Source organism: Parasteatoda tepidariorum, chromosome 7 (genome assembly GCF_982258835.1).
Source record: "Parasteatoda tepidariorum strain Cologne lab strain chromosome 7, Ptep-v5.0, whole genome shotgun sequence".
Lineage (NCBI taxonomy): Eukaryota > Metazoa > Arthropoda > Arachnida > Araneae > Theridiidae > Parasteatoda > Parasteatoda tepidariorum.
The window spans coordinates 4,798,891-4,817,780 of record NC_141761.1 but is presented as its reverse complement, the minus strand read 5'-3'; the positions used below and the strand labels follow the sequence as shown (position 1 = coordinate 4,817,780).

The 18,890-nt window shown below is 27.5% G+C and overlaps 1 long non-coding RNA gene across 1 annotated transcript; it reads right to left on the bottom strand.

The window, feature by feature from the left end:
• Nucleotides 1-3,758: 3,758 nt before the first annotated feature.
• LOC122270834 (uncharacterized) lies at nt 3,759-17,802 on the bottom strand. Its single transcript, XR_015435131.1, has 5 exons — nt 17,707-17,802; nt 15,328-15,404; nt 13,039-13,136; nt 9,504-9,610; nt 3,759-3,895 (listed from the first exon to the last, which is right to left on the bottom strand). It is a non-coding gene; the product is annotated as an uncharacterized LOC122270834 (long non-coding RNA).
• Between the last annotated feature and the right edge of the window lie 1,088 nt (nt 17,803-18,890).

Below are 18,890 nucleotides of genomic sequence, written 5' to 3'. Positions count from 1 at the left end.
TTACTGAAAAGTAGAGTAAAACATTAATTAAATGAGCACAACTATGTATTGAGAAATATATTAATAAAAAAAAGGACAACTTATTCCACAAAGTTGATACTCAAGGTGTTAAAATTCTTAAACATTTTCTAAGAATTTTATTTATAGTATATAGAATATTCATTATCCATAAAATATAAAAAAGTTAGCAACATGTCTATACTCAGACACAGTGATGGGCATCATTCACGAAAATGTTATTCATGACTAAATTTATTCAGAATAAATTTATTCTGAATGATTATTCATATGAAAATTTAGTCATTATTCATCATTCATTATGCAAATGTATAAAAATGTTTGAATAATGATTGATGAATAAACTCATTAGTCATGACTAATTTTTTTAAATAAAATTTGAATAACCAGCAAAAAATGCAATCGATATGTCTTTGTCTATAACGAGATGCAAAACATCGTTTGCTCTTAAACGTGTTATTTTAGGAATTAAACTATAAAACTAAGACAAGTATGACTATTTATTTTTATGCTATTTTATCTTGCTCCAGCGTAACATACTTAGTTGTGCTAAAAAGTAGGTTTATAACAGTTTAGTTACTTAAGTTCATTTTGAAATTTTGTTCTAAAATCTATAAAACGCAATTTTTTATAGTTTTTGAAAGCAAACGATAATATTATTTTAAATTTTTAAATAAAATTTTAATTTAAAAAATTAAACCCTTTTTTGCCGTGTAACCATTTCTCAAAAGTATGCATTATGTTAGACAAAAGTAAATTTTCTCAAACATTATATAAATATACTTGAAAAGGATTAACGTTTTATTTGTAGTTGTCATAATCGTAGTCAATTAGAGTATTCCGTGCCCATTTTTGTTGACCAGTGAAATTATTCAGTTATTCTTGACTAATGAATAAAGGATACTGAATAAGGAATAATGAATGATTTATTCTTTATTCAAAATATTTCTGACTAATGAATAAATCTTTATTCATCATTCATTATTCAGATTTTGAATAATTATTCATCATTCTTTATTCATTATTCTGAAAGACAAATGCCCATCTCTGCTCAGACATGTATAATTTTCATAAGAATGCAGCCCATGTTGAATTTATGTTAAAATTAGTAATATACACGTGTGTGTACATGGGAAGGGTGTGTGGTAGAGGAAGATTAATAGAAAAGGGAGATAGGATAAATCCCATATTCTTTGTTCCATATTTTTTGGTAAGGCAGAGGTGTAAAATTGTTGTAGTGAAAACTATATGTAGTGTAACATTTTCAAAAATAAAACATCTAAAACGTAACACTAGACATTACACTTAATCATAAACTTGTTGCCAAGTTATTTTAATTTTTCTTTCTCACTGTCAATTACTGCAGGACTTGCAAAAGAAAAAATCAGGACAATATTACGTGAAACAATCAGGCCTTTTTTTTGGAACCAGATACACAGACTTTTGAATCAGGGAAATTAGGAAACTAAAAAAAAATAATGCTTGTTTTCTCTAAATAAGTAGTAAAGCAAAAGAGTAATAAAACGACAAAATTTTTAATTTTAGAATTACTTTTTTCATAACAGAATATTTTTCATTTAATTTTAATTTAATATTTTCTTCCAAAATATTTTTATAGGTCAAAGCAATGAACAACTCAAAATTGTTTGATATCAAAATAGATAAATTTTTATTGAACTGTTGGGGGATTAAAACACAACCTTTTAATTTGTTAATATTTCCTACCAGCAATAATTATGTAATTAGATTTTACAATCACAGTTTTCTTGAATCAAATCATTCTAAAGTAGGATTCAAATTTTTTATTTCTGTATAAATTCCATTAAATTTGTATTCCATCAAATTTCCTACTTCGTTTCTAATATTGAAACGGAAACAAAGTTAATATGCTGCTTGACATTATTGTACAAAAGTGATTTAATAGATAATTCCTACATTCACCAGTTAAAAAGTGTATGATAAGTTTGTACTGTTGATTATAAATTGTCATTTTTAAAATCATACAAATTAAAAATTGTGAAATTTAAAAACATTTTTAAATATTTAAATAATATTTCCTGGAAATCATAAATAAGTTTGTGCATCACCAAAGTATTTTTCACCCTTAAAAATTTATAAGGTAAAAATGTTAATTTCCATATTATATTGAAGCAGTAAATGCTGCAGTTAAGAAAATATACTTGAACAGTCCCGAATTCTGAACTATTAAGTTCGAGTAAGAACGACTTTTTTACTATCAATATCAATTTAAAATAAAAAGATATTGGATCAAAAATGTAACTCATTCGATTTTTTGAATTGTTTTTTTTTTTTTTTTAAAAATCGCGCATTTTTATTTTCGTAGGTAATGAAATATTCTGAATATATAAATAAAAATTGAGGTACATCAGGGCAAAAAAAGCTAATAAATTAAGAATACCAGGATATACTATTAACTCTTCAGAAGAGTAAATTAGAAACTCTTAAAAAATTAATGAAGTTTTGCCTCAATAATCACGAAGAGCAATACATTAGAGTGGATACTGAACCACAAAAACATGATGAGAGAAAGTTCAATTTAATCAGGCACTCCAATCAATTGAATTTAGTCCAGATAGCGAAGCTCAAAACTGGACACTACCCAAAAAAATAGGCAAAGGTTTATTTATTGCATATTATTATATTTTTTCGGTGGTGCTAATCTTGAATCCAATCTGGATATTTTTCTTGGAAAAAGTTCACACGAATCTTGTTTTTCACTTACAACAAACATGCTAGCCTCAGAAATTGAAAAAAATCAAACTTTTTGTAACCTTGTTTTAGCATGAAAAGAAAAACATAAAAATAAACCTGAATAAAGTCTCAGATTTTAAATTAAATTCATTAAAACCAGTTGCTCCAACACATAAAATGTATAAATATTTCAATTTTTTATATATTTATACATATATTTTCAAAGTTGAAGCTTCGGTTTACTTAGTTTCTTTAAGGACCACATGAAACCTGTTTAAATATTAAAAAAACCAACAGGTGATTACTTTTAAGAGTGTAAAATTCTTGGCAAATCAATGACCAAGACCCAAATGTAGAGCAGTATAAGTAATGGCAAAAGTGGTAGTTTTACTCCACAATAGTAGGTATATATTAATAAAAGGGGTTTCCAACCCATATCCTTGATACCGCTATCAACAAATCAATGAAATAAGCTTAGATAAGTAGTATTAGGTAAATTGTTAGTTGTTTTAGCTTTCAAACAATAATATGTTTCGTTCAAACCGATTTCAATTTGGGAAATAAAGAAATTAAGAAGGTTCAATTTTGCAACATCATTCTTTTGTATGACGCAATAATTTGCGAAATTCGTATTCATAATCGATTATTTAAAACAAGTGTTAGTTTAAAGAAAAAAAGATATTAAAAAATTTAATCATACCTAAAAATATAGTATGAATCTAAGATTTTATACAAAAAAATAAATACTAGGATTACACTACATTTTAAAGTAAAATAAAAAAATATTTGATAAAAAAATGAGAATTTATTATCGTTTTAAGTCTATATTAAAAAAATTACATTACGCAAGAACTTTAAACCTACATACCACACTTCCATAGTCAATCATCAAAACTTCATTTTTTCAAGTAAACATTTCCTGTTTGTAGCTGAGTCTAAATTAATCAAAAATTTTCAATATAAAGATTTCATGTTCAATTAAGTACTTACATATAAATTTCTATAAAAAAGAAAGAAAACTTACAGCTGCTAAATCCAGCTGGATTGATTTTGATATCTTTACTTAAATCTTTCAATGCTGAGGCAATCTTTTCCTTTCAATATACTGTAGCAAGGTATACTGTAGCTCAAGTATAATAAGTTAAATAGTTATACGAATCAGCCTCTAGAAAGAAGTAAACCCCAATTATAACTTAATATCAAATATAATCGGCATTAATCCGTTCATTTAATATCCTGTGGACACTTTTAGAAATGCATCATTGCTATTTTTCAGAAATAATTATAACAAAAAATATTTTAAATCATTCATTTCTATGAAATTTGATTGATAACAATGTGTATCAAGCAAAAGTGTCTTGGATATAGTTTTCGAACTAAATAATTCATTATTTTTCCGTTTTCAGTTATTTATATGTTATGAATTTAAATATATATTGAAATATAATGATGGTGTGGCAAATTTTTATTGTTATCGGTACATTTTTTTGACAACAGGAAAATAAAATATTAGGATCCAGTTTATCCAGATTAATTTCCATATTTTTTGTTATCATAAACAAAAAATAATTGAAGTTATAAAAGTAGTGTTTTCCAGTAAAATATTTTTGCATCCCAAAATTTGAAAGGTTTTTAACAATAATATTTATTCTGTCATTATGATTTTCATCGTTATTTTTCCTAAATTAATAACTTAAAATTAAAAGAGTTGTTTCTTTATTATAACAAAATTCTATGATGTTACCTGCTTTTTAGGATAATTGAATTGGTGTCTAAACTTTTCAACAGTGTAAGAATTTTTTGTGGCGTAAATTACATTAATATACTTCAAGAAGTTAAAGATATTCGTTACATAATTTAGAGCTTAAAGATCTGTTTCATATACATTGTGATGCATGCACGATTGGTATTTAATGTTTGGCAAGCAAGAACATTAAATAAGACTGTAAACTCACCTCTTTACAAAAAAACTTATTACTAAACGCAAAATTATTCATGTTCACTTATAGATCTTAATAGGATAAATAAATAAGAGTTCTTTCATGCTATTTGGCAATCAAATTTGCCAAATAGTATGAATAACTTTGTAATAAAATAAAATAAATAATAAAATAAACTTTAATTTACAGTTTGTCGTGGGAAGTAACGGCAGAAGCTCAAGCAAACAAAATACTTTAAAGTCCATACAATATCTAAATACAATTCATTCTAACTAGTTACAACTTGAAGAATCTCACATGATTCTACCTTTAAACAGCTAGTTCTAGGTCTAATAGTTCTGACACGTTTAAAACTTAAAGATATATTGAGGGCCATTGTCTTGTACTTCCCATAATGTTTTTTTTAAGCTGAAGAGATATTTATTTTGTCCATACGTTCACATTTTTAAAGGTGCAGGTTATTGTTGCTTCTATACATTTACATTTTTAATGAGATTGTTCAGATAATGATTAATGTGTGTTGTAGATAATAGTTTTGGGCTCAAACAAACTATGATCCTCTAAATCTAGTTTTAGCAACATTGGAATCATTACTATATATTTTTCTAGGTTAAACCTAGTAAACTTAGCAGGACTGATTTAACCAAATAAATGTTTATTTTTCCTTTTTGTTTTAATAAAACTTGAGAGGCTGAGCATTACTGTAAACCTAGAAAAACTCTGCATTGTTTGTGTGTAGATCAATTATACATTAAAACCATAAAATACAATCATAGTTAATTTAAGAAAAACATATTACAGACTTAATCATTGAAAATTCTTCAGTATTTTATTCAGTTGGGTTAACGAAAATATTAGATAAGATACAGTAACAAATAGAGACAAAGCCTTTGCCTTTGACACTGACTTTTCAATTATACTTATAGTTTTTTAAAAAATCATTTGTTTCAATTGCCTTTCAGAATGTAAATTTGAAAGTTTTTAAGATTAACAAATTTGTGTACACAATACTATTTCAAATAGTATATAGTAAAAAATATAGTTTTAGATTACTCTTTAATAAATCAATTCATATTAAAAAAAAAAAAAAAAACTTTTTTCGAAAAATACTTTGTCTATGTTAGGCTAAACATACAGGGTGTCCCAAAAGGTCGTTTACAAACTTAACATGCTGGTCTGTCATATCATGATGAACAGGATTTACACAGGAACTTGTGTCCGAAAATTAAAACTGAGACCGATAGAGGGCGATAAGTGCAGGTTTGGATGAGGAGAAAAAAAACGATATCGATAGCATTGTTAATATGATTTTTATTATAAAACATCATTACATCACAGCAAATGCTCAAAATTCCTTCCATTCGCCACAATGCACGTTTCACAGCGTCTGCGCATGGATTCACGAGCCCGTTCAAATTGGCCAGGAGTGTCACGGACACGTGCTGCCGCTTCCGCGATAAGATCCATGTCCGATGTTACAGGTGTCTCGTACACTATGGATTTCATGTGTCCCCACAGGTAGAAATCCAGGGGAGTCAGGTCGGGGGATCGCGGCGGCCATGGGACTGGTCCGCCTCTACCGATCCAGCGATTAGGATAAATCCTATCGAGGTATTCTCGAACAGCGTAGCTAAAGTGGGCAGGCGCTCCATCATGCTGAAACCAGATGTTTCGGCGTGTAGCGGCTGGAACGTCACCCATCAGATACGGCAAAACTCTTTCCAAAAAAATGCGATAGGTATTTCCGTCGAGGCGTTCAGGTAGAAGGTAAGGGCCAATCAACATGTCACCGATAATACCAGCCCAAACGTTTACGCTGAAACGTTGTTGATGTGCATGGGCACGTGTACATCTTGAGTTTTCATGCGCCCATACGTGCATGTTGTGCAGGTTCACGACACCATCTCGTATAAAGCAGGATTCATCAGAAAACAAAATCCATGATGGAAAATCTGGCTGTATGACCCGCTGTTGCAAATACCAGCGTGAGAATGCAATTCGTTTGGGATAATCGTCAGCGCACAATGCCTGTACTTTTTGGAAGTGGTAAGGGTGTTGCATGTCATCATGCAGTATGCGCATTATTGTGGAACGAGCTACACCCAAGACACGTTCGCCTTCTCGGAGACTTCTTTGCGGGTTGATGGCATACTCCTGTAGCACGGTTTCCTCTACGACAGGTGTGCGTGTAGCACGTTCTCGACCGATGTGGCTACGTGCTACGAAAGCACCTGATTCACATAATCTGCGGTGCAATCGTCCAAACAAAACATGACTTGGCTGACGTCTGTTTGGGAAGCGCTCAAGGTACGTCCGTGCCGCGGCTCGTCCATTTCCATCACCGGCGCCGTATACGTAATGCATGTCGGCCATTTCTGCGTTGCTAAACTCATTCATCCTTCTCCTTCAACGTCCAAGCCTGAAATGATTGATTTTCCCACTCTCCCGTTTTCGTGCAATTATCGCCCTCTAGCGGTCGCAGTTTTAATTTTCGGACACAAGTTCCTATGTAAATCTTGTTCATCATGATATGACACACCAGCATGTTAAGTTTGTAAACGACCTTTTGGGACACCCTGTATAATAAAATATTCGACAAAAAGGCCTAATACGAATAAGGGCAGAATATTCGTTGCATCCTTATTTAAAAGTGGTCTAATTTTTACAGCAAAGTACAGAAGTACATGGTGGAGATTAATGGGTATGGGTACATTAAATGGGTATGTAATAAACATAATATTTTCATTATACTAGCCCTAGAAATTACTGCTGTGCCTTTAGGAATATCTCTTTCAATTTAAAGGAAAAAAAAAGAAAGGACAAATACCAATACAATTACTATGTATCTCTAAAATGAAAGTATCCATTAAAATATATCTGTTAGAGTTACAATAGGTTCAGTGATAACACTCCATAGAGTGACGGTAGGCGAAGCGATAACACTCCATAAATTTTCTTTAAAAATATGATTTTTCAAATTTATAAATAGAAAAGTTAAGAAATCTATAGTCTTTCAACAACGAGTTTTTACTTGTAAAAAGTTTGAGATTTCCTTATTAGATTAAAACTAATTATAAAAAATTGTTTTCTAAATTACATAACAAATATAACAATGAATTTATCGGTGCACGGTAAAAAAAATTTAAAAAATTTCATTTGATTACAAATTAACTTTTATTATTCAGATAACAGAATTTGTTACTAATACAGCATCAGATGAAAGCAATGCTAGTGATTGGAATTACCTAGTAACAATTAAATACTCTTGAGGGAGAATGGTATTGTTAAGCAATATTATTCCGACAAGATTAGCCGATTTAAACTATAGTTAAAACAAAACACTTAAGAAAAATCCTAACTTTTTTAAAGAAAATTTTTTAAAGTAACTTTATTTTCTTTTATTTAAGTATATATCATTAATTTAAAAATAACCAAATGAAAAAAAAGTGATATTTTTTAATAAAATTTTTTATATGGAGTCTAACTGCTAATGTGAGTCTGTATTACTTTATATAAACAAATAAATGAAATTTTTAAATGTTTATAAATATTTTGCTCTTCAGAAAATATAATTTTATACAATAATTCATGTTAGTAAAGTTAAGTCATAATGCTACTAAAAACTCTTAAAAATAACAAAGACCATCATCTACTTCTTGTTCTGATAATTTGCAAAATTACTTTAAAATGTAATTTTGGGTCAAGTTAAGAACGAAAGCTTCGTATCAGTATGTTATGCTTGGTTATGCCTGTTTTTGAAAGGCAATAGGATATTATATAGAATATAATTATCCTTTTATACTATCAATTGATTGTTTAAGTTATCACAATTATACTTTATAATAACTTAATCACTTTTAATTTAGAAGATGAAGTATTATTCAAAACTTTGCTGTAAATAATCCAAGAAAAATCTAGTTTAACCCCAAAAACCAATTTTTTCGGTTCATTTGAAGAAAAAAAACTGTTCTTTACTAATCTTGTTTGTTTATATATTTTTAGAGCATGATTAACTTTGTTATCTGGAATTACTATCAAGAATTCAAATTCTTTTCATGAAATGAAATAATTTACCTACGACACAAACTCTAACAAAATCAGCAATCATCCAATAAGGTGTGATTGTGAGAAAGACTTATTCTCTTCCTCATAATCCTTGACAAACCTTTCAGAACATTTACAAAAACTTAAAATGGAATAGTGCTTTTTTCAAAAAAAAAAAAAAAAAAAGAATCAAATTTAGGTTATGTATTTGCTTAGCTAATTAAACTTAGAAATTGTTTTATAACAAATAAATTTACAATATTAGAAAAAAATCCTTTTTACATGTCATCACCTTGCAAAAGATTCTTTATATCGTAATTTATACTGTGTATAAGGAAGATTATACATATTTCCATTAAAAAATTTGAATCTTTCATATTCTCTTTAACACTTAATATCAAAAATAAGCATAAGTAATTTTTTAAATATAATTCGTATCTGTAATAAAAATATTAATTATTCAGAAGAATATAATTTTTACATTTTTTAATAGCACTGGTAAATCTTTTCTTTTAAGATTTTTCTGACTCTACTCTAGTCAGTAAAAGAAATTATAAAAATGTACCTGTATTAATAGATGTTAAAGCACAATAAATTTACATTATTAAAACTCTGTTTATGCAAATAATATTTTTCGTTCTTCAAAATATTAAGGCAGTTATTTTAACAGGAGATGTAGGTTTGTTTCCCGGAAAGATATTTGTAATTGTAACAAGAGAATTGTAACATGTAATTTGTAATTGTAACAAGAGAAATGCTTCCCAAAACATGTATAAATATTATACTTACTGAAATAATTCAATGTTTCTTTGGATAGTTAATCCTATTCTACATCATTTTGATAAATAATTCTGAATTCTCATTTCAATTTTCTGACCAGAAGATTTTTCCTTTTCCTGGAAAAAAAAGTAAACAAAATAAATACAGAAACAAAACTTTTTCTTCAATTTAGAGTAAATATACTATCCTTTGATTTTTTAAAAATGTTTTTATAGCATGAATAATGCCTCAAAAATTTAAACATAAAGAAAAAGGGAGAAAATATTATTGATTTTTAAAACTCAAGATACAAAATATCGGTGATAGGGAGCAGAATGTAAATTTTTTACCTCCATTTTATTCATGATCTGGAAATTTTTCGATATCCCATTAAATAATAGAAAAAGTAGAAAACAATAATATGAGAAAAATTGTGATTCTAAATTTTATGCATACAATCAAACACGTGTAAAAGTATATACCTTGATTTCAGACACAATATCCTAATTTTAAATAAAAATAATGTTATTTTGCTGATGAATACTGACCCAATTTTTATTTCATTTGGCAAGCAGAAAAATTACTCATCTGGTTTTAACAGTTTATCCCCGATTTGCAGTATAACAAAATGCCTACCTAAAAAATTCGTACAGTATAGAACCCGTTATCCGGAAATCAGAAAACCGGAAAATCAGAAAGAAATTCGGTAAATTTTCCCGCCATTTAAAAAAAAATTGTTTTTTTCCTCATAAGATTTTAGAATTTTACCTTCTTTTTTGAACGATGTTTACCTTACCATCATTTTGGAAATTATCATTAGTGTATTACTTCATCGCTTTTTCTTCGTTTTAAGATTATTTTCAAATATTTTTTTTTAGTTGGGTAAGCAATAAAAAAAAAAGGCTTTTTGCAGCAATTCAGAAAACCGGAAAAATCAGTTATCCGAATAGCGATGGTCCCGATCGTTCCGGATAATCGGTTCCCTACTGTACTAAAAAATGCCACTCACACTTACACATATATAAATGAAAAGCATGTTAATTTAATTTAATAAAGTGTAACCTCATTATGACGTCATCATGTGGGGAGAGGAGCTTTCCACGCTGTCAGCGTTGATCCGTGAAAAGGAACCCCGACATAAAATCGAGTTAACATGTCTTATATACTAGTGAATTGGAACTTTATTTTTTCAGTGGTAGAAACACTAAAATACGCACCCACCAGAATTATATCTGTGACAGAATTCGATGAGCGGATACTAGTTGATTTATTGCTGTTTTGTGTGAAGCCGGGAGAGCTGTATTAAGATCACCGGACTTTCTTGATGCTGATCGTGAAAGCTGTATTAAGTTCATTGTCGTGGTCGCGCCTGTGGTTTCATTAGCAGTCGAGTGTAAGGAAACTGGTCACAATTATATTTCATCTTCAGTAAATTGAGTTTAAAAACACATTATTAAACGAAAAATATGAATATGCAAATGGAAATCACGAAAAACACGAATAAAGTTTCATTTATCAAAATATAAGACGATATTTTTTATATAATATAATGATAAATATAACAATATTTTTTTAAATCAAATATAAAAAATATCGTAAATAAATTGCAATGACTAATTTTCTCATGATCGGGTCATCAATGTTCATTTATGAAGAGATACTCCAACATAGAATCGAGTTAACAAGTCTTATATACAAGTGAATTGGGATTGTATTTTTGTAGTGCTAGACAGCACTACAGCATCTTTAGTTCACCGTTCATTGCATTGGGCATTTTTTAAAAAAAATCTTGGGATTTTCAAAGAAATTTTACAAAATGTTGTGGCAACGAAAGTGTAGAAACTAGTTCTCAAAGTTAATCAATGCTTGCAGAAATTTTTTTTTATTGAAATTTTGTGCTCACAAAAAGTTTTTCATTTTATCTAAGTTTGAGATAAAATGAAAGACTGAGATAAATGATTTGAGTTTACCATAAGAGTAGGAGAGCGAAGCCTCCTAGTAAATTAAAATATTCAAAAACTCTTTGAAGAAGTAATGCAAAGTGTTGATAAATAATTATAACTAGAAAAAACATATTTATTAACTAAACAAACCACTAACTAAAATAACAAAACTAAAATAACTGTTAACTGCAATTAGAATCTAAAGAATTAATTTAAAAAAATACTTAAATTTTGGTTCATTGAAAAATTACTTCATCTTAAATTTTGGTCACGTGAGATTGATTTGTAACAATTGAAAAAAAATCGTCAACTACTTAAGATAAACTTTACACAATAATCATTCAAATTAGTTCATTAAATTATATATAAGCTATGAAAGTCTTGATTTTTAAAGGTTTTTAAGCCTTTAAATTTAAAAAAAAAATGCTTTTTTTGGGTTTTGCTGTTTAAAAAGAAATAACTTTAAAAAAATTCTGAAGTTTAGGAAAGTTATTGAGAAGTACAAGAAAAATTTTTAGGCACAAATAAATTTAACACTTAAACGTTAAAAATGAAAAGAAATTAAATTTAAACATACTAAAGATATTAAGAATTAAAATCTGCAAAATTTCCTGAGCAATAATTTTAGTATCTTAAAAACTATTTAAAAACTAAACTTGAAAAATATAAGACATACTACTTTCAAAACAAAGAGGAAGGAGGAGTTTTGTAGGAGAAAAACATTAGAAAAGTTTGCCCCTACAATTTTTGTTTTAGGTCTGATAAAAATAAAATTGCTTTGGATTTTTGTATTGTCATAAAACATAAACCTTCCGATAAGATATAAGAATTCAAGTTAATTCAAAAGTGATAAAAATTAATATTGAAGACAAATTCCATTTGGTGAGGAAAAGAGAATAAATTTTACCTATTGAGTACATGAAAAATTGAAAATTGCACTGTGTCAAAATTGCAATTGTCAATCTACTAAAAACAATTTACTAACAGATAACAAATTGTCACTTTTCCGATAGCATTTTTTTCTAAAACATTGTATACTGCTACTTTTTTTTATTGACAGGAATAATTAATGTAAATAATTACACAGAAAATAGGTTAAACATCACTAATACAATTCCCAGTAAATTTACATTCTTTAAATTTGAAACTAATTTGGTATGACAAAAACATTTTTCGAGTATTTTGCACATCATGCATTAGGCTAAAATTGCAATTCCTATAACTATTTAAATTGTGACTGACTTATGTAAGTTCAGACTTATTCATTAAATAAAATTCTAAATAAATATTTTATTTATAATATCAAAAATAAAATTAGGACAAAGTATGTTTTAAAACTATTTTGACTTTTTTAAATGCTTTTTTTTGTTCAAAATGACATGGGTTCAGAGTGCTTCATCTTCAAGGAAGGCCCAAGAGGCAATCGCTTTTTCAAGTCTACGACCAGTTCACCCTGGAAGCTGGTGTAACAATTATATTTTATCTTCAGTAAATTGAGTTTAAAAACACATTATTAAACAAAAAAAAAATATGAATATGCAAATGAAAATAAAACGTTCAAAACATTGTAAATATAGTGAATCATAAATAAATTGCAACAAATTTTTTTTCATAATTTTTACCTGAGACGACTGTAACTGATTGTATCAAAAGCAAAGTTTTAAGAGCATCAGATGATGGTTTTAGTGGTTTAGCATCTAAATCATCCAACTTCATTTCCCTAAAAATGAACAACCACATTAGAAAAATACATGAATAAAGTCATATTATTCAGCTACCAGAAAATGACATGCGTGGCATATGCAGGATTTAGAGTGGGCCAAGGAAAATCAGGCAGATGGGCGAAAAAGATTTTTCAAAATATTAAAACACAGTCAGGACATTTTTTTTGAAGGAGTACACATATACCAGCCCACTTTTAAAAAAGGCAAACTAAAGAAAATATAAGTTGCTTATAAAATTATAATAAAAGCAAATTTTATCACAAAAAATAATAAAATATTTATTTTTTTTATTTTTTATTTCAGAATCATTAGAGCTAAAAGTTTTAAAATTATCCAGCATTTTTTATCAATACTGAACAATTTAATAGTTTCAAATCAATGCATGGAAAAGTTTTGTAGTCCTATTGCTTTAAGAACCAGTAGAATTTATATTCCTGCATGAAAATGTGTAAGTAGCATTTTTAATTGAGTTCAAGATTTCCTTAATCAAACAATTTTAAATTCAGGTGTCAACAATCTCGAATTGAAAACACGGTGAATATGACATTTTCAATACAATACACAAGTGATTTTAGTGGATGATCTCTCAAATGATTATTTTAAAATTCTATGATACTGTATTGATGATTGAAATCGATAATTTCAAAATCATATGAAAGAGACTAATCAATTGTGAAATTATAAATTCACACTAAAGTTGTGTGACTGCATTAGCTTAAAATAATAGCATGCGTATGACCCCTAAATCTATAGCCATAAAAATAAGATGATTTAAAATTGTTAAATTAGTTTTTCTTTTAGAACAAATGACTGAATTCCCAAATTGGTTCAAGCAATAAAGCATGAGGTTATATTTTTGAATATAATTGAAAAATTTGTTTTAGGTATTTTACTGCTGGTGAATTTTGCAAATTTCATTGATAGTTGAGAATGTTTTCAAATAAGCTTGCTGCTATGTATGGCATTACTTTAAAACAAATGGAAACAATTTTTCTGATGGGTAATGAAAAATAAAAAAAAGAAGGCATTGATGAATAAAAAGTATAATGGGCCAGGAGAGTGGGAAAAAATAAAGCTAAGATTCAGCTAAAACCTCAGTGGGCAGAAATGCTACAATCAACTATTACGATTAAAAAGGGATTACAAACAGAAAAAAATAAAGCATACAACTGGATTTTTATCTGACACTAAAATAAGAAAAATGTTATAAAAATTTAACATCATGAAATACAAAGCACTGTAAAATCACAAAATTTTAAGCTAAAATAAACTGAACACATATTAGAACAAGTCATTCTTTTAATTGATGTCGTACTTTCTTTTTTAAGCATTTTATTTAACAGCCGAAAGGTAAATTATCAAAATTTGCAAGACAATTTTATATATTTTGCAAATTTTAGCATTGTTTGCAGGAGAAATGGAAATTATTTCACAAAACCAATGTGTGAAAAAACACTTGGCAATAACAAAATTTGAAGTTTTCAAAGCAGATATTAAAATTGCATATTCTATATAAACGAATTTCAATAGTATCTAAATTTCTTTTGCTTAGAATTTATTCCTGGTAAGTTCATCTTTATTATCCAGAAATAAAATTTGTTTTATATATTAAAAAGAGCAAAACTTTTCTAACCTGACCAACCTGTCTATCTTGTTTATTCAATAAAGTCAGATTTATCTTTTAGTCTATTTTTAATTCTTCATTAGTTGTCGAAAGAAAACTTTTTAAAAGTTTTCAATGCTGTTATGTTTCATATTAGAATTTCCATTAATAGGTATAATTGTCCTAAAAGCCACCCTTGAATGGATTCCAAGAGAAAAATTCAAAGGGATCTTGTAAAATATAGGTTTGCAAGCATAATAAGAGATTTAAATTTTCTAATTGGATAGATGTTTTTGTGTACTGATACTTTAAGATTTTATGATACTGATATTGATTAATAGTATACGTATTTCAGGCATAAAAAAAATATACATGTTGTTGTTTTTTTTTTGTTTTTTTTTAAAACAGCTCAATAATAAATGTACACATCTACAAATATTGGTGCTTAGATAAATGACAGTCTTAAGTCCTTTACTCTGAGATAAATTCTTAGAATGCATAAAAATGAAGGAAAATGTAATGCAAGAAAATGAATGACTCCATTATATTATACATAGCAATAATTAGATTTAAAAGAAAATTACCTTTTATCATGTAGTCTTTCACGTCTATTTGCAATTTTCCTCAAATCAGTTTCGTCAGTTCCAATATACAAAGAATTCTAAAACAAATATTAAATTTTAATATCGTATGAAAACTTAAAATTGCAATAATTTAAAAACATGATATTTTTACTTAATTGCTTACAGGGTCTGATATGCTTCAAAACTTTAATAGTATCTTTACTGCCTTCCAGAAATACTTTTATTATTCAAATTAAAGTGATATTGTGAAAAGTTCAATTATTTGACCAACACAATAACAAGTAGGTCTCTTTAAAAAAGTATATTTAAACTATTAAAATGTAGTTGTCAAAATCAATATAAGTTAAATTTATTGAAACAAGAATTAACAACAAACTTACAAATATTTTATTTTAAATCCGCCGTTGAACAGCCGACCCAATTTTGAGTTTACCGCTACCAATTTTCAACCCCATAGCCTTGTAATTTTGAACCCAATCCAGAAGACAAGGAAACTTCAGGATCAAGTATTGGGAGAATTTACCTCATTGGAAGGCAAACGCTCTATCCCCTGACCACATTATTATTTATACCAAATTAAACATAAAAATAAAATCTTCCACAAAATGCGGTAGAATTAGCAATTATGCATTACATATGTGGAAAATCAGAAGTCGTAACTTTTATCAAAGATACTTGTGAAAAAACAAATTTTTTTAATATTAGTATCATCCTACTCTGTCTTATGTACATCATGCTGTAGATAAATATATTTTTTGTTACTTACCCCTTAACTAATCATTTCACATTTAAGTAGTTTTCTTTTTTAATTAAACGATATAGTATTATAAGTAAAATACAAAACATATTTTGCCCTGCTTTTACGTAGCTATCATACATATGGTCATATTTAGATATATTTGAACAGTAACTGACATAGATGAATAGACTCTTGAAAATGTCCTAAAAAGCTGTTCCAGAGAAGGTGTTTCGCAAAATCCCAGGATTCCGCAGAAAAGTCCCACGGGCACCAAAAAATAAACATTTCCTCAAAACCATTTAAGATATTTGAAATCTGTAAATATATGTTTAAATCCAATATCTATTTAATATTTAGGCTATTCTTACTAAATTGCATAAATAAATTGTCAGTGAAAAGAGATGCTTTTACAAAAATATTTATTTCTAATTACAACATATTAAATAAATTATGAAAAATAATAGCATTTATAAAAATATTTGCAGTAATATTTCTCAAACTTTTCAAAATTTCACAATAAAGAAATGTGGTTCTTTAACAACCATTCTAAACATTTATATTTATTCAATGATCATTATTTATTTTTATTTCTTAAAAAAAACTATAATTCAACTTATTTTATTCATTTTAATCTAATTAATACACTAGACAAATTCAGAACTAGACTATAACATGGCACTCCAGAGCTGTGAATTCAAATGCCTAAGCATAAAATCTAATTTTAAAAAATATTATATATTAAAGGATGAAAATATTGATATTAAAATTTCAAGAATATTAACAGTGTTTCTTTGATAGGTTTTCAATTGCTTATGAACTTTAATTTATTATTCTGCCGAAAGAAGATCAATCACTTAGGATACTGCAGTCCGAAAAAAACTGGAACAACTGGTTTAAAGGACCATAAACTGGAAGACAGTTTACTACAAAAGATTTGTTTTTAGAGAATTAAGTGAGAAAACTCACCTATGTCAAAGCCCTAAAGAAGTATATTAATTGAGAAATAGAATTATAGCACTAGATATAAAGATTCCTTACATACATTTTAAAATGTTGGATTAATTTATTTAAATATTAAGATAATGCATCAATGTATTATTAAATTTAGCATTAATATATATTTGAAATTAAACTTTTTCAAGGACACACTTCATTTTAAAAAAAATGAAAATGCGATTATTGAATTACTGCTTTTTATTTGCTTAGTTAAGATCAGGTCGAACTAAAAACTAAAAATGTAAGTTAAAACATTGGCTCTTAATGCAAACAGAGACAATTATTTCTCAGGGAAAAATTCATCATTCCTGAACTGCAGGTTTCTGATTTTTTTGAATTAAAAGGTTTACTATTAATATTTTTAACGTTTTATTTTGACATATTTAATTGAGAATATTTTTATTTAAGCTGAATACTAGCTTTGTTTTCTATTTTTCTGTATACTAGTTTTGTTTGTTGAAAATGTATACGTACTCAATACACCATGTTTTTGAAGCAGTACTAATAATTTAAATACATAATTTTAGTATTTTAGTTTAGTAAAAATTTATTGAATTACGTACTTAAAAACTCAATATTTATTAAATTAAGCACTGAAATTATTGTGAGATTATTTATACGACAAACACAAGTACAACAAATACCTTTTATTCTCCAGTTTGGATCTGAAGTCATCGGCTGAACAGTTTCATTCATCAGTAACAGATAATTTTTAGAATCCGATGAGTGTTTATTACCTCCACACTAAAAAACCGAAATAATTTATATGAGCAAATGTGTTATAATTTGCACGAAATATATTTAAAATACTGCAATTCAATATCAAAATTATCAATATTGAACGAGTTTCTCAAATACTAATTGATTGCCTTTGTGGTATTTTCCAATTTGTATACAATAAACAAACATTAGCTTCCCACATTAGCATTAAAATAGAAGCTTTAAACAGAGAAATAGAAAAAATATTTAAGAGAAAAAATGGTAATAATGGTATTTTAGCTTACCAATTTAATTTTTTTTCCTGGCCAGGTTGTTCTTTGAGCAACCTTGGTCCATAAGAATACCAGCACTTATTTCCCTCATTATCACATCCTAATGTTTGGGATCTTTATATATCTGAATCCATATTCTGAAAATAATAAAGAGCAAACAAATAAATAAATGCAAAATCATGTGTTATGATAATTCATTCGGAATAAAATCAAATTTTGAAACAAAATTCCTAATAAAAAAAAAAATTTTTTTAAATCTGTAATATTTGTTTATTTTAAAATTTGAAAATGCAATTTCTAAAATACATCGCTGTTTATTTACTCTTAAAATGTTAGTTTTAATTTGTAGCAAAGCTTAAAGCAAGTAGCTTCTCTGCAGTGTCAATGAAAATTGGGAATTAGGATAGTTACATATTTGCAATTTTTGAAAAAGATTGTTGTTACACATATATTTGTAAAAAAAAAAAAAATTTTATTTTTCAAAGCAACTATGTTATTGTTACAGTAGGCTTAGAGTAAAATAGGTTTAATTTCATTTCTTCTTGAGTACTTTTCCTAAACAAGCAATTTACAACTCTCAGTTATTTTCACTAGATGGTGGCAAAATGCGCAAAAGCTTCTTATTGTTTACATGAAAATCATTGTGTTTTTCCCTGAAAATGCTTTGCAGGAAAATTTTAAATCTGTGACTTATCAATATACATAACTGTCATCATGGATCAGAAAAAATCCGGTAGATCTTACGAAATATAAATTTCATGATAATTGTTGCATAATGTACTAGATACACATAAGGAATTTTTGGGATTTTTTTATATTCATCAAAATAGAAAAAC